Raw genomic sequence first — 6,000 nt, forward strand, 5'->3', positions numbered from 1 at the left:
TAAATTTGTTTGAGGTGTAGAAAACATAAAAATAAAGAAATTAACTTTTTTTATGCGAACGCGCTGTCTTCAAAAACCTAATTATAAAGTTGTCCTGTCTCTTTCGAGACCTAAAGATGGATGAAAACAGCATAAACTAACGGACAAGCTAATTCTCCGATTTCCCAACTTATCTCCGATTTTTCAATTCGAATATTTCAGCGGATATTACACTCAGAGACGTGGAATGTTTATGTAAGCAATTTCTAATTGGGTTTTTTGAGCACACGGGGACTGTGTAGAGAAAGTTGATTTCTTTATTTTCACACCTCACCTCGAATGAGCACATGGATCAGCTGAGAAAAACTGTCAGCCGGGAAATCGAAATAATCACTAAAATATATTTTTTTCTCCGTTTTTAAAATCAAGTTGCTACTTTGCAATACCATGATTCTTCCGCCTCCCACTTACTGTCACCTTGTCTGGGGCAGGACCACTGATAGCAATATAAATAAACTTTTTGTTCTGCAGAGGAGATTTTTACGTACAATAACATATTACGTTCTCTATTGACCAATCCTTTTTCCCGTACAATATACTATCAGTCTCGCTTCTATATGATTATTTTATTTCCATTCTCACGTTCAAAACAATTAGATTCTGTGACCACAGAAGTAATCCTGCAATAACCACAAGGCTCACGTCACATCATTATAGCGTACTCATCTGATACCAGCCCACGACAGAGCTAACATTTTCTACAATAATGTAAATTCTCTTGGACGCAGAACTTGGAATAGCCTACCACAATCCTTGACACTCATAGTCTGCCCATGATTAAGAAGAAATTGAAACACCGTTTATTATTGACATAATAACCTCTAGTGTATATACAGGGTGATTCAGAAAAGATGGGAAAAACTTTAGGAGGTGATAGTAGACACCAGTACAAACAATTGTCATCAAAGAATGCATGGTGTAACATGAAACGCAAACGTGCTAGCTGGTTTCGAAACGGCCGCTCCTCAAACAATAGAACGACATTCCTGTTGAAATTTATCAAGGGGAGAAGGACACCATGCATCCAAATGTAACCTGGGGACGACGAAGAAACCGTATGCAAATCTCGCGCCACAGTGAATAAAAGGTGCGAACTGAGTATTACTAAAGTGCGCCATTATCCCGTATGTTACAACTGTTAGAACGGTTGCACGCTGGAATAACTTCACAGGGTTGGAGTCCGCGCCGTTTATTCATTGCGACGCAGATTCGCATACGGTTTCTTCTCCTTCTTCCCCAGGTTACATTTGCATGCATGGTGTTCTTTTCTCCCGATACATTTCAACACAGGAATGTCGTTTTAACGTTTGCGGAGCGGCCGTTTCGAAACGCGCAAGAGCGTTTGCGTTCCATGTAAGAGCAAGCATTCTTTGATGACAATTGATTGTATTGGTGTGTACTACCACCTCCTAAAGTTTTTCCCATCTTTTCTGAATAACTCTGTATATGTATGAGTGCGTAGGTATGAGATATTAGATATGTGTATGTGATCACGATACACATTTTTAGCTAATGTATTACGCTGTTGCCATTGTTTTTTGACCAGGGTGAGGGAACTCGCCAGATCATATTATGATATTTTCAACCTTATCCCATCTTCATACATGTATGCATATATCAAAATAACTATTATCAATTCTTTTACTTGTGTAACATGTGCAGGTGAAATAGGAGAAATAAATTTGAAATTTGAGAATCTATGTATATACAACTCCCTCAAACGAATTTTACGATTTTAAGTAGCTGCACGTCATTTATAAACTTTTCGTAATTGAAGGTATGTTCCTAAAGTAAATAATTACAGATATATCCTCTGTGCAAACAATTTGGGTCACCCTGTATAGCCGTATTTTGTACAGAAACAACACAAGAAGATGTAATTTATAAAATACCAAAAAATTGAAAAAAAAAGAACCAGTATAACGGGATTAGTTTCGATGGTGTATTTTCCATGTGCATTCAAATATACACCGGACCATAGAGGATTAAACATATCAGGAAGGGTTAACCCCTTTCACTACGGAAAGTCTTTAAGGTACCACCAATGTTTTAATCTCCATTACATAGATTGCATATGTTGTTAGGTATTGGTATTCGGAAGTATAAAGGCTGCATAACTTCTTTACAATCACCAGATGACAGCACAAGTGTGAGACAACTAGGTTTTAAGTATGCAAATTATTAAAATTCACTTGGATGTTTCTCCAAATAAAGTTCTTACTGTTTTTATAAAATTTTCTTCAACAAATGTATAAAAAAAATTATGGCTTATTTTGTAAAATAAATATCCAGTATTATTCAACAAATTTGAATAGAATTTTTTTAAATTGTAAACGTATAATGCTGACGAAACTTTTAACTACCTGGTTAGTTAAGAGGTCTCCTACATTTTAACATGGTTTTTACTACTTTCTTTTTAATAGAAATATTGTTAAAAATATTATTTATCGAGATTCATTCTTTTCAAATTTTACCACATATATTTCATTGCGTATGCTATTCTGTGCCGGTATAAAGTTCTACATATCTTCAATAGTTAATTTTTTCCAAATTTTCAAAAAGAAATGCATTAAACTGCTTGCATGCGTGATAAAAATTCATGAAATCAATGTAATTGAAGGAAAAAAAATGATTCCAAATAAACAAAATTGAGTTCACAAAAATATGAAAAAGATTGAAATTTTACCGAATCAAATTTTATTCAAAATTAAATTTTAAATTAAATTTTTTTAATTTAAAAAAGTCATAACCAAATTATTTATTAATATATCTCAAATCTTTTTCATCATTTTATATGAACTGAACAGTTTTCTTTTTTCTTAATCTTTTTTTCCCAATTTCAATAATATGTCATGTTATTTCAACCTGTGCGCAAGCTGTTTTTAATGCATTTTTTTAAAAAATTGTGCAAAATCAAGTATTAGAGATGTGTGAAATTTTGTACTAGCATTAGATAGCATATACTGGGTGTACTGTAAGTGCTAGCACGACCTTTATCTCATCAACCGTCCGTCGTACAGGTATGATTTCAATTTAAAAAATATCACCAAACATTCAAAAATTACTCTGTAATGATTCTGAAAGTGAAGATACAGTGTACAACAAAATAAAAGTCTAAATTTTCATACGGTTCCTTTGTACTCTACCTTCCAATCAGAAAGTTGTTGCCCTATCGTTCCTGATATCAACAAAAAAAAAAAAATCCATGTTTTTAAGTGTAATGTTCACGGAGATATTCGAATTCAAAAAACGGAGAAAATTTGGAAAATAACAGTGTTAAACGACGGTAAAACTGTTTTTCAGCATTCAATGCTGTTTTTTCCCAAATTTCCACCGTTCTTCGAATTCGAATATCTCAGTGAATAATGTTTCTAATTGAATCTAATGCCTCTAATTGCACTTAGAAACATGCAATTATTTTTTGCCATGAAAGAGAGACAGGGCAACAACTTTCTAATTAGAAGTTAGAGCACAAGGGGGACTATTAGAAAATTAAATTTTTTTTATTTCGCAATGCACTGAATTTTCACTCTCAAACTGGTACAGGGTAATTTTTAAGCACCTGTTATGCATTTTTTAAATTGGAACCATAGCTCTCTACGACGGACAGTTGATTAGATAAAGGCTGTGCTAGCATTTACAGGACACCCTGTATAATCAAATATATGTGGTAAAAATTTGAAATAAATCAATGGATAAAAATAATATATTTATAATATTTCTACTCAAGAAAGTTTACCATGTTGAAATTTAAGAAATCCCCTTAAATCGTAGCGCAAAAAATAATTTTCTGAAAAGAAATTTTTTTGTTTTTAGATTTTATTTAGAACTGTATTACGACCTAAAACTTAACAAGATAACTATTTCATTTTCTCATAATTTTGTAGTGAAAGGGTTATTAAATACTAGAACGAAAAATCGACGACTCACCAGGTAGCAAAAGTTTCTTGAAGACACAACACTTAGTACTTGTAAAAACGACAACCAGAAGCAGAATGAACTTTTCACTCAGTAAAAATTAACGTTCGAACACATCTCACGGTGTCGTCACCATCAAAATTTATCCCGCGTATCGCGGCAATTTATAACGGGAGAAATTTCCAAGATAGGAGAACAGGAGAGGAAAAATATCTTTTTCCCGGACAACCAACTCATTCGATTCTGGCGAGAAAAGACTTTGTGCTCCCGCGCTTCCGTGATCTCAAGAGCTTTTGATCATCTCAAAAACTCGAGTTTGCGCAGAATCACTTTCTACACTTTCTTTTCTCACCACTAAAAGGAAAAGAAAAACGTAAGGCACCAAAAGCCTGTTCCGAAACATTTGGTAATCGTCTAACGATCGTAAAATAAGATTAAAAAATATATAGAAAAAAAAAATAAATTCCTTTATTCTTTCTAAGAAAGGCCATCGAACGACCAATTTTCAACCTCACTTTCGACCGTTTCATTTTATTTTTCAAGCCCATAAGCAGTTTGACTCTTTGAGTGAGAGAATGAACCCTTCTCTCTCTTTCCCCTTATATGGTATTATAAAAATCCTGACTTCTTTCGATTTGCCACGATTTTCCGGGTCGGATAATAATAATAGTAGTGTTAGGGGGAAAGAATCCAGGAATTTTCAATGATCCCTGGATAAAAAATTGTCTTTTTTTTTTTTTGCCCCTCTAAGTAGGAGGTATTAGAAAGACAGTTTTGTCAGTTAATGGATTTGGTGCTGAAGGTGTTTAAAGTGTAACTATTTCAAGAATCCGATCATGGAGTCTTCTTCCATTCGATTTCACGCATTTGTTTGATATTCTTTGTTCTTGTCAATTTGGAAAAAATTGTTTTTCACACTTAGTTTTCGAGGGGGAAAAATTAAAGGAATTCGAGGAATAATTCGAATGAAATTTATTGTTTCCTATTTAAGTGTCTTTCTCTTAAAGAATTTTTTTCTCTAATTTTTCTGTCGATAAAGGACTGGAAAAGTTTTTATTCTTGTGATGGATTCTTTTTTGAATTTTTATAGGTGGTAATTTCGTTCCCAAATTGTTTTGTTGAGCTCAGGAAAAAAAAATTATTGGAAATTTCATCATTGGAATTTAACTAATGAACAAAAAAATAGTTTCTATTTCAATTTTTTTTCCCCATGGTGAAGCGAAATATAAAGAAATTGAAAAATCAACTTTTGTTTTCCTTGTAGGTCACTCTGAAAGTTTTCAAGAAGCAAATTGAATTGAATAGCAGCTGAAAGAAATATTTACAGAGAAATGACTCTTTACCTTTTCTTTTTCAATCCTCACATCTCGAACTGCAATTATTAAAAATTAATTACATTAAGGTAAACAATATTAGGACTGCCATAATTAAACTTCACCAGCTGCTATACGTGTTGTGCTGTGGGAAATAAAACACGATTCCCACTAAAATGTAATACATTTTGTTCCGGCAGGCTAAAGTATACCGTTTTAACGTTTTCACCGACGTGGGGCAAGATATCTGGCCTTACTGAGTAGATGTCATCATGACAATGACGATCCTAATGCTCAGGAAATTTAAAAAACTTAAGAGGTCACATACCTTTTAACATTGGGAAAAAGTTAGAATATCATTTAAAAATACTATTTAACCATTGATTTATTAGAAACGCTCTGTCTCATGGGACATGTAAGCACTCTATCCCAAATCGCTGGGTCATGTTGGATGCCTCTAGACTGTTTTTTGCTTGTTTTCTTACCACTCACGTGTGAAGAAAAACTGGGAGATGCATTAGAGCGGTGTTTCTCAGCCGTTTTCAGCGGGCATCGTGCTGGACTCTCATCCTGAGGATCCAGGTTTGAACCCCGTTGACAGCACAGTGGTGATCGGGTGAAGTTGGTTTTCTGCGGTTGTCCAGCTTCGAGGTGCGAATGCAAGCCGGTCTCCCATTCAGAAAGTCTCTCCGCAGAGAGCAGGCAGACCTATACACGATACTGACATAAC

At 34.1% G+C, this 6,000-nt stretch overlaps 1 protein-coding gene across 1 annotated transcript in view; it reads right to left on the reverse strand.

Moving 5' to 3' along the window:
* LOC149070155 (cholecystokinin receptor-like) overlaps positions 1-4,184 on the reverse strand; it is a 105,898-nt gene extending 101,714 nt beyond the window's left edge. Inside the window, exon 1 of the mRNA XM_089249864.1 lies at positions 3,970-4,184. The gene's annotated coding sequence lies outside the window, so the exon portion shown is untranslated. The remainder of the gene's footprint in view (positions 1-3,969) is intronic.
* Positions 4,185-6,000: the final 1,816 nt, after the last annotated feature.

Source organism: Pholcus phalangioides, unplaced genomic scaffold (assembly GCF_987345545.1).
Source record: "Pholcus phalangioides strain wild (caught in Gottingen) unplaced genomic scaffold, Ppha-v1.0 ptg000022l_1, whole genome shotgun sequence".
Taxonomy (NCBI): domain Eukaryota; kingdom Metazoa; phylum Arthropoda; class Arachnida; order Araneae; family Pholcidae; genus Pholcus; species Pholcus phalangioides.